An 11829-nucleotide genomic window follows, 5' to 3' on the forward strand; every position below is an offset into this window, starting at 1 on the left:
CCGCGAGTCACCTGATTGGTGCGCCGGGCGAGGGTACTGGGAGGAGAAACACCTGTCGTCCTCATCCGTCCATCCCCGCGTTCCCAGATGCCCCAGAGAGAGAGAGAGAGAGATAGAGAAAAAGAGAGAGAGAGCGAGAGAGGGTGCAACGTGATGAACGAGTGGCGCTGGCGAGCGCCCAAGGCAGCGATATGTGATACGCACCCCACATCCCAGAGCAAGCAGAAGGACAATGAAAAAAACAAATATGTCATGTGAGAGAGAGAGAGAGAGAGAGTGAGAGAGAGAGAGAGAGAGAGAGAGAGAGAGAGAGAGAGAGAGAGAGTGAGAGAGAGAGAGAGAGAGAGAGAGAGAGAGAGAGAGAGAGAGAGAGAGAGAGAGAGAGAGAGAGAGAGAGAGAGAGAGAGAGAGATGTTTTCTGCCCGCCACCCCACTACTATGATGTAAGCGTTTAACCACTTTAGTAGAGATATGGGGGCTGGGAGACAGTAATAAGACCTAGAGACAGGCCTTTAACTGCACGGCTGTACAGTGTTGTTGTGGCAGAAGTAACTGTGTGATCGTAGCCGTGGAAACATGTTGCAAAAGTTGAGCTATCGTTGAGCTGTAGCTGCTTCAGGTTAAGAGCCCATCCACAGTGACACACGGCTCAAGATCAAAGCAGTCTTAGGTCACATCTTAGCTTGAATAACTTCTGAGGCAGAGTTGTTTTTGCATGAATGTTGACTGACTTGCTGACTGACTACATTTAATTTAATGATTGTGAGTGTTGTACTTAAAGCTACACTCTGTATTCTTGGGATAGAGATTTTAAGCTTTTTGAAGTCAAAATGTTTTTTTATTATTTTATATAATAAGTATGTGAATAAATACAGCGACCCAGGAAGAAAACACTGTTTAAAGCCAGTGTTAATTTTGTCAACGAAAATTATGACGAAAGATGTTCGTCAACGTAGGTTTTTTTTATGACGACAACGAGACGTGACGTCACGTTATTGAAGACCATGTGACGCTAACGTGACTAAATAGTTAATTAAATATCGTTGAATATCGAAAACCAGGACGAAATTTCTCTTCATGTATGTTGATATTGTTGACTAAAACAAGACGAGACAAAATAATTATAACTTTTCTTAAATGCCATCGTCCCGACAGAGCAGTGTGACGGCTGACGGGGAGCTCTGATGTGTAATTAGCATTAGCTGAAGAGCTATCTGAAAAGCTAGTTTTAGCTTAACGTTACCTTGGCTAAAGTTGGGACTATTCATAATCCAGCTGCAGACCTGCAAGCAAAGTACAGCAAGTTGGCAAAGGAGTATTCCAAGGTAAATCACTTTTTCACCAGTAATGTTACATTGTTTGTCTTTTCATCTAGCTCGCGTTAACTAGTGGCTAACCTAGTTCACGCTAACGTGGCTAACTGATCGACCTCTCCCACACATGCATGCAATTAATGACATAATGCGGACAGCCATACCGGTGACAATGTTTAGCTTTTAGTGCCAAATGATAAGAGTCTGAGGTGGAGTCTCAAAAGAGAATGTTGAATATTTATTTTGCATAAAAAATCACAACATAGACGTTACTACTAGCTAACCTAAACGGAGCCTTCTGGTAGCAAGTGCAACAACGTATAACATCCGTGCGGAACCAATGTGCCAACAACCTTTCCGTGGGTGAATTCATTGAGCATAGTTGTCAATTAATGATACTAATACTAATCTATACAATCACCTGTTGTTGAATAAATACCATTACTTTCTAGTAGGGATGCTCGATATTGGCTTTTTTACCGATACCGATATTCCGATATTGTCCAACTCTTAATTTCCGATACCGATATCAACCGATACCGATATATGCAGGGTTTCCCCGTCCAAAAAACGGAATAATTTCAGGTAACTAATAATTTCACTGGATATATATATAACAAATATTGTTATTGTTTTTTATTTTTTTTAAACCGATACCGATATTTTCCGATCTCACATTTTACTGCCGATATCGGCCGATAATATCGGTCGGCCGATAATATCGGACATCCCTACTTTCTAGTTATTACTAAAAAACAGTATATATAAAACAGTAGCTGTAAAAAAGAAAAGAAAAAAAAGGTTTTATAATTTATACAATATAATTTTTTTATTTGTTTAATGTACTGGTATCGGATCAGTATAACCAGACCTAGACCACCTCTAACTCTAACCCCTAACCAGACCTAGACCACCTCTAACTCTAACCCCTAAGTTAGGGTTGTGACTTAGAGGTGGTCTAGGTCCGGATAGGGGTTAATAGTTGGTCTAGCCCTTTACATCCATCTATCTAAATAATAATAATAAATTATAATGAATGCTTAACTACTACTTAAGTTACCCTAACCAGACCTAGACCACCTCTAACTCTAACCACTAACCAGACCTTTTCCATGTGGCACTTTAACACTGACCTCAGAATGTGATTTTATATAATGTTTTTATGCAAGCAGATTGCAATCAGTGTGTACTACTACTAGACTAGTACTACTGTGTGTTCTGTTTACAGTATCCTGTTGTTATAGAATAAACTGCTGCCAGCACTGACCATCACCAACCCTAACTTAGGGGTTAGAGTTAGAGGTGGTCTAGGTCTGGTTAGGGGTTAGAGTCAGAGGTGGTCTAGGTCTGGTTAATAGGGGCCATAACCAGACCTAGACCATCTCTAACTCTAACCCCTAACCAAACCTAGACCACCTCTAAATCTAACCCCTAACCAGACCTCTTCCATCACCATGTGGCACTTTACACCAACCTCAAAATGTGATGTATCATTTTATATGTTTTTATGCAAGCATATTGCAATCAGATTGCTACTGTGTGTACTACTGTATACACACTACTATTACTATCTACTCAACTACTGTACTGTGTGTTTGTTTACAACACAGTATCCTGTTAGTTAGTTAGTGTTGTTACACTGTTACTGCTGTTACTGTTATTTAATATTTATCAAATAAACCGCTGCCAGCTGAGCAAGGCAAGAAGAGATAATGTGTCTTATTAAGTTATTTCTCCATTCACAGATCGACAGCGCACCCTTCCTGTGTAGGGGAGAACGGGGGACGTTGTCACACTTTTTACTCTAGTGTGAATTAAATCAAAACATCTTTCAATAGTCATTCCTACATTAAATTGAAGCTTAAGATGTTGGCTTGAAATATGTATCCCTCTCATTTTCCAACGTATTGTAACAAAGAGTTAATCACCTATCAAAGACACTCTGACACATTGTGACAACCAACCCCATCATGGGGATGGTTGTCACACACTATGGGGTTGGTTGTCACCATGTGTTTTAAAACTTTTAATGTGAAAATCTTAAAAAGAAGACAAGATTTAGATTTCAGATAATGATTGAAGAAGTAAGTGCGTCTTTAGTCGACGGCAAAAGATTGGACGGGTTTCGGCTGTCCTAACTGGGGTGGGTACTGGGTAGTTCATTCCACCATTGTGGGGCAAGTACTGAGAATAGACAAGAAGGCAGAACTAAAAATTGAAAGTGTAATTGCATTGACAAGTTGACAAATACATAACTTAATGCATCTTAATGAACATAAACAGGAAACACATCTTTAGGCCATCCTATATAACAAAATAAGAACACAATAAATTGGCCTAACAATAATAGCCTACACAACATGTGACAACCAACCCCAAATAAAATGTGACGACCAACCCCAACTGGAATGTCTTGATAACAATCTAAACTATAGCTATCCCTTCACACTTTTTAAGGGTAATAATTGTTCCATTATAAACCTATTGTGTAAAAGCCTAGAAGAAAAATCCTGAATCAGAATATGTTCCATGTTGACTATTTCTGACTTCTGACAAGTTTTTTTCCATTAACTAAAAATAGACAAAAATGTCATCCGTTTTCGTCGACTAAATCTAGACTAAAACAAAAAAGACAAAATTGAGACAAAAACTGACTAAGACTAAAATGCTCAGACATTTAGTTGACTAAAACTGACTAAAAGAAAAATAAATGAAGATGACTAAATATGATGAAAACGAAAAAGGAGCACTTGACACATGACTAAGACTAAAACTTAGCCTAAAATAGCCTCCAAAATTAACACTGTTTAAAACCAGAAACAAGTGGTTTGTCTGTGGTGGTCCTATAATCGAATCTATAATCTATAATCCTATAATCTCATCACATACCTCTTCTTTCTTTTCTTTAATTAGCTTCTAAAGGTATTTTTCTTTTTTAGATGTTAGAGGTAATGTCTTTCTTCTCTTTGCGTTTGTTGTACAGGGTTGATGATGAGTCCGTCTCCAGGTCTGAGTCTGGAGAAACGCTCAAAGACAATGAGCTTTTGGAGCTATACGTCACCATCCGCAAACTAAGCTATCGTTTCTGCAAGTGCAAACGGAGGCGGAATCGAACTGGGAACCTTCGATTACCACGACCGTTCTACCTCCTGAGCCACTGTCTCCTCTATCCATTCTAATAGATAAATGTCTAGATGCACAGGCAGTCAGGGTGTAAAGTCACAGCTAACAGTCATGTGATCAGCAATTGAGCATTTCCTTGTTTGCAACTCTTATTAGAACATGGCTAGTGAGAACCAACTAGCGTCATTGGGTCTCATTCCCCAATATTTTCCAAAATGTTCTCTTGGAAGACTTATCTTAGAACCGACTGAGACAGAATCAATGGGGCTCATTCCCGAAAATGTTTCAAAGAGTTATTCTGGAAGACTTATCTTGGAACCACTGAGACAGAATCAATGACAAGTTCACTCTGAGTCCTGAACGTGCTGGTAATATGTGGCTGAAACGGTTGCACAAATGATATGATCTATATCTGCTTGGAGAATGGCATTCTGTCTTAAAAAACTCGAAACGCGCGTTCCCGTTCAGGTCATTTGCATACAAAACAATGCCTCCAGAGCTCTTTATAAGGCAACTAGTGACGCAGCTGTGTGAAAATGGAATGGCGGAAGTGCTTTGCGAGTCTTGCGAGCCATCAAAACTGCGTCTATACCAAAGGTAGCTGCATTTCTGGCAGACGTTTCTGGTCATGTGACATGTGCGCCCAATAGCGTGACGAGCTGTGTCTTTGCCCATTCCACGTCAAACAGCCTGCAAACTACCTGGCGTTCTATCGCCATGCTCTAAGACAAACTCTAACCTTAACCAACTTCGAAAGAGTGCCTAAGCTTAACCGTCGAAAGAACTTGCCTAACCTTAACCAACTTCGAAGATTGCCTAAGCTTAACCAGTGTAGAAACTGATGTCGGCCAATCAGAGAGCGTCTGCCAGAAATGCGGCTACCTTTGGTATAAATCAAATCAAATCAAATCAAATTTATTTGTAAGGCCCAACAACACACGTTAATGTCCCCATGGGCCGTACACGTCTTTTTTAAACAAGTCAAGAAGAAACATAACAATAAGTCAAGAACAGAACAAGAACACCATAAGGTCAAACAAATTTAAAATAAATGCAAATAAATGAAAGAATGCAAGTATAGACGCACCAAAACTAGATTAGATTAATGTATTGGCATCATATACAGCTCGTGGTACACCTGCCGCAGCGCGCGCACACGCGCGCACAGTACTGTATATGAATGAATGAATGAAATATAATATATATAGCCTACGGCGGGCGTAATGAATTAACGCAGTATGGCTTATTATTCCATAATTAAGCCTATACTGTTCATTCGTAGGCGCACACAAGACTTGTTATGGAATATTAATGCAGTCTATTTCCACCGATTAGCTTTAGTTCTTATTTATTTATCCACTGTCATTTCAGTGTTGGTGTATTGGCTATCTAGTGTATTTCAATATAAGTTTAATTGATTAATGATATATTCGAAGGAATGCAAGTTTATAGCTATATCAACCCCCTCCAATGTACAGTAAATGACCAAGTATGGTTTTGTCAATATTCCAATGTACAGTTTTGCTTGTACAGTGTAAGTCTATCCCCCACCCACCCCTCCTAACCAACCTCCTCCAACAGTTTCTACGTCAAATGTACTCTCTTTTCTGGACTATTTTTGTATCACAAACAGTATGTATTTGCAAATCTGGTATGTCATAAATGTATAGATGTAGCAGTACAGTCTATCTGTGTCATGTGTGTCATATAGGTTATGATGAATTGAAAATGGGGGACCCTGATGTAAACAGACTGTACTTATACTGTACGTAGGGCAGAGCAAATTATATAGTATCTACTAAATCCTAATGAAACAAGTAACTAGAATATATTAAGCCTATACTGTTCATTCATTAGGTAGGCCATACTGTACTATTTACTATTTATTTATCCACTGTCATTTCAGTGTTGGTGTATAGGCTATATAGTGTATTTCAATATAAGTTTAATTGATGAATGATATATTCGAAGGAATGCAGGTTAAGGAATTATGATTAAGTAATTAATTCCAAGGAGGCCTGTAGCGTTGACATGAAGGAATCACTATGAGAACACAGTCTGTCAAGTTAATAACATTTTCAATTAGTCAATCAATCATAAGTGTGCTCCTCAGCACGGTCAAATCCGATCTCAGGAACATTTGGGGAATCGCGCTACCAGCCCTAATATGTCTTAAATGGGCAGACATCTGCCTAAGAGGAAATTTTTGGTCGTAAATCCGTTCGGGAATGAGACCCATTCTCGAACGTGTTTCTCGAAAATTTACCGAAATCTTCCTCCGGATTCCTGAACGTGTGAAAATCTTCGTAGCTGGGTTCCCATGAATGAAATACGTCACTCATTCTTAAAATGAAATGCGTTTGAATTTGCATACGGACACGGCCAGCTCCAAAACAGCAGAGGATCGGCATTGCACTGCACCATGCTGATCCATTCAACAGGTAGCAGAATCGATTTGCGACTGATCTCAAATTTTTTTTAGATTCAAATGTATTGTTATTATACAGCACAAGTACAATACACCATCCTACCAGAGTGTTTAAATAAATGCTCCATAAATAAATAAATGTGTGGAGAACCGGCTTAGTGAGAAATGTATCGTTCCAGCAAAGTAGGCTTCTATTATTCTAATGTTTTATTAGGTATTATAGTAGTAAGTCCTACTGTAGAACATGACATAATTACCATGACATCTCATTTAGTAATGTCAATACTGAACGACTGCGTGATTGGCTCTTGACATGGCTCCACAGACATCTGTGGAATTAAATAATTATAATGATAATAAATACGACAATTACGTTTTGCATTTATAGTCATGACTCAATGAGGAATCTGAGTATTACACACACACACACTCACCTGCGTTATGTACCCGCTGAGGTCCCCTACAACCATCAGAATACCGGGGAGGATCCGGGCCCTCCCTAGTGAGGGACGGGAGGGAGACCGGACCCGACTGTGCGAAGAGGGAACAGTACTTCAAACGCACAGAAGGGCCTGCGACTATTCGGTCGCGCATCCCGCACGCCACCAGGGAACGGACGTGAAGCGGATGTCACAGCCCCCAACATCACGGGGTTGGGGTAAAAAAGCCCCGACCCCGTGGCAAGGCCGTAGCAGCGGGGTGCGGAGGAGGCCCCAGCCCCAGGCCACATCCCGGGGGCTAGGACCCCCCGAAAAAGGGGCCTGGCGAGGTCAACGAGGCTGCGGCATCGAGACCCCACCAGACGGTCACTGGTGACACCACCCCCCACATCGCCAGCGTTTCAGACAGGGCCTACAATAGAAATATCGGGTATGGCGCTGAATGAGTTAATGTCTGTTTTATGCAATTTAAACAAACAGGTGAACCAGAGGCAGAGAAAGACAGGGAAAGGTTGGAGGAGGGAGGAGCCTTTGCAGGGACTAGTATGGAAACAGGTGTGTGTGACGACTAACCAGTGCCACTGCACAACAGTTTAAAAGTAATTGGAGCATAGATATGTTCTGTATGCACAAATATATCAGAAAGAAAGAAAAACATTTGAAAATGAGACCCATTGTTTTGCATATTAAAAGCTGTAGCCCTATTTTCAGAAATTCCGCCTAAAGGTACATGCTCAAGTAAATGGAAGATTGCTCCACTTCTACAAGGTCAATTAGCATGTTCTTGGTATCTAGGAACATCTAGGGACCTGGGGGTATGTATTCCAGTGTCAGAAATATTGTGTCTGTTACTAGGCTTGAGTAAATTGTGATGAAAAAAGGAGAATATAAATTATGATTTTTTTTGCATCTTTGCCGGTGAACTTCAGTACAGATACTCCATGTATTCCTTCAGTTGGGAATTGGCATAACGACTAACATTGGGATGGGAGAAAAATCGGAGGAAAAAGGAGGGGGAAAAAGATAAAAAAAAAATAAAATAAAAAATGCAGCCACTCATTGGAACATTCACTAAACCAGTAAATACTGTATGAAGTATTTAATAGTTTAGTACCAGTTTAATACCAGTGTTGTCAGGAGTTCATTAGTTGTGGGAAATCACTGCGGCAACCTTAGTACTGTCTCATTATTCCGACACATGATTCCGACAAATCCAGGCTAATGCATTGTCTGCAATTCACATCAGCCATCTGGCATTATATGCAGTTGTCTTAACGGATTTATATATACTAAATGTATACTGTCTTTTACTATCATGCACTTTGCTACTAAGTAATCTTCCTTGCCTATATTACTACCTACTATGCTAATATGTCTATACTACTATGCACTCAAGACTGTAGCACCCAAGTTCAACACTGTTTGACGAACAATGTTACTTAGTTGCCAGAGTTGTACCCGTCCTGCTGACCTGTTGTAAGTCGCTTTGGATAAATGACTAAATGTAAATGTTGCACATGACTATGTTAACGTTAACACACACAAGTCTTATGAATAGACTTAAAAAAATATATATAATAATAATATATATTTTTTATATTAAATTACTTGTCAAATCGTCACATTGACCTGCCAAATCCGATTTGACTATTCGGAACAGTGTGATTTTGCCCATTTCTCAGCATATGCAAATTCAATAATGTGTTAAATAATACAGAGAACACCTGATGGTTTACATCGTAATCTGATTCAGTTTTCCATACATCTCTATGCATGTTTGTAAACCTAGAAACAATTCTCTCAAAACACAAGTGTTCCTCCCGCTAACGTTGTGTCAACAGCTTTATGCCTGGCATGTCTGGCGGGAAGCCGGAAGGGAAGTGATGTCATACTCCAGGATGTGCTAGAGGACAGGCTGCAGGGAGAGCTGGGAACTCCACACACACACACACACACACACACACACACACACACACACACACACACACACACACACACACACACACACACACACACACACACACACACACACACACACACACACACACACACACACACATGAAAGTATGGAAACATGAAAGGATACACATGTGACAAACACATAGATACAAACACATGAATATATACATGATCACAGACACGCAAAAACACAAATGTGTGCATGCGTGCACTCACAACACGCACACAAAATAAAATATAAAGTAAAAACAAAGAAAAAAGGTTCTGCACACAACATAAAAACATTTAAATATATATATATTTTTTTACCAACACGGGATTGTGTGAATAGATACATTCGCAAAATGTTGGCTCGTCACAGCAGATAACATTATAATATAATAAAGATAATATTTTTCAAAACCTACCGTATGATTTAATGTGTGTGTATTATCATCATCTTGTCTGGGGAATAGGAATGAATAAGATGACTACTGCAGCCATATGTCAGAGTGGGTGTCATTCAGGTAAATACCAGACCCTGCCGCCTCTACAGCCACGAGATGTCAAACACACAACATGAAATGTGTTTAATGTTGTTGACACGTGCACTCACAATCACACACACACACACAAACACACACACACACACACACACACGCACGCACACACACACACACACACACACACACACGCACACACACACACACACACATACAGACACACACCACACACACACACACACACACACACACACACACACACACACACACACACACACACACACACACACACACACACACACACACACACACACACACACACACACACACATCACTCCTCCTCTTCCTCTCCTGTAGGTAATCTGCAGAACAATCACACGGCAGCCACACATCACAGAGACAGGGAGGAACCTCCTCTCTACCTCTCAGTATCGATCTCCATCCCGTCTAAATGACCCTGTTAACCATTCCTGTTAACCATTCCTTTAGCTGGCCCCTCCTCTCCTCTCCCCTCCCCTCCTCTGCGCTCCTCTCCTCTCCTCTTCCCTCCCCTCCTCTCCCCCTCTCCTCTTCCCTTCCCTCCCCTAACCCTCCTCTCCTCTCATCTCCTCTCCTCTTCCCTTCCCTAACCCTCGTCTCCTCTCATCTCCTCTCTCCTCTTCCCTTCCCTCCCCTAACCCGCTCCTCCTCTCCTCTCCTCTCCTCTACACCACCCCTCACCACTTCCCAACCCCACTTAGCAGGAGCCTTAACACCCCCCACCCAACCCAACCCTACCCCACTACAGCCACCCATTGCCACCCCCACCTCTCCCACCCCCCTCTCACTTTAAAATGGCCCGGTGTGAAATAACTCACATCACTACAAGAGGGATGAGGTCATTAGGACATGTGACTCTCTCTTGAAACAGAAAGCATGATTGAAAAATCAATTTTGATGCCTGCTTTTTTCTACTGCCACCCCTCCTCTCCTCTCTTCTCCTATCCCCTATCTCTCTCTTCTTCTCTTCTCTCCTCCTCTCCTCTCCTCTCCTCTCCTCTCCTCTCCCCTCCCCTCTCCTCTCCTCTCCTCTCCTCTCCTCTCCTCTCCTCTCCCCTCTCTCCTCTCTCGTCTCCTCTCCTCTCGTCTCTCCTCTCCCCTCTCCTCTCCCCTCTCCTCTCCTCTCTCCTCTCCCTCCTCTCCTCTCTCCTCTCCCCTCTCCCCTCTCCTCTCTCCTCTCTCCCCTCCTTTCCTCTCCTCACTTCTCTCATCTCTCCTCTCCCCTCTCTCCTCTCCCCTCTTCCCTCTCTCCTCTCTCGTCTCTCCTCTCCCCTCTCCTCTCCTCTCTCCTCTCCCCTCTCCTCTCCTCTCTCCTCTCCCCTCTCCCTCTCCTCTCTCCTCTCCCCTCCTTTCCTCTCTCACTTCTCTCATCTCTCCTCTCCCTCTCTCTCTCCTCTCCCCTCTTCCCTCTCCTCTCACTTCTCTTCCTCTCACCTGTCTCTCTCTCCCCTCTCCTCTCCCCTCTCTCCTCTCTCCTCTTCCCTCTCTCCTCACTTTTCCCCTCTCCCCTCCTCTCTCGTCTCTCCTCTCCCCTCTCCTCTCTCCTCTCTCCCTCTCCTCTTCCTCTCCTCACTTCTCTCATCTCTCCTCTCCCCTCTCTCCTCTCCCCTCTTTCCCTTTCTCCTCTCTCATCTCTCCTCTCCCCTCTCTCTCTCCCCTCTTCCCTTTCTCCTCTCTCCTCTCTCCTCTCTCCTTCCTCTCCTCTCCTCTCTCCTCTCATCTCTCATCTCTCCTCTCCCCTCTCCTTCTCCTCTCTCCCTCCTTTCCTCTCCTCACTTCTCTCATCTCTCCTCTCCCCTCTCTCTCTCCCCTCTTCCTTCTCTCCTCTCTCCTCTCTCCTCTCTCCTCTCTTGTCTCTTCTCTCACCTGTCTCCTCTCCTCTCTCCTCCTCTCTCCTCTCTCCTCTCTCCTCTCTCCTCTCCTCTCTCCTCTCTCCTCTCTCCTCTCTCCTCTCTCCTCACTCCTCTCATCTCTCATCTCTCCTCTCATCTCTATTTGTGTTTCTCTTAAGTATTTCTCTTTTATTTTTTCCTCTCAATGTTGTT

The sequence above is a fragment of the Notolepis coatsorum genome, assembly GCF_963971535.1.
Source record: "Notolepis coatsorum genome assembly, chromosome: 19".
Taxonomy (NCBI): Eukaryota; Metazoa; Chordata; class Actinopteri; order Aulopiformes; family Paralepididae; genus Notolepis; species Notolepis coatsorum.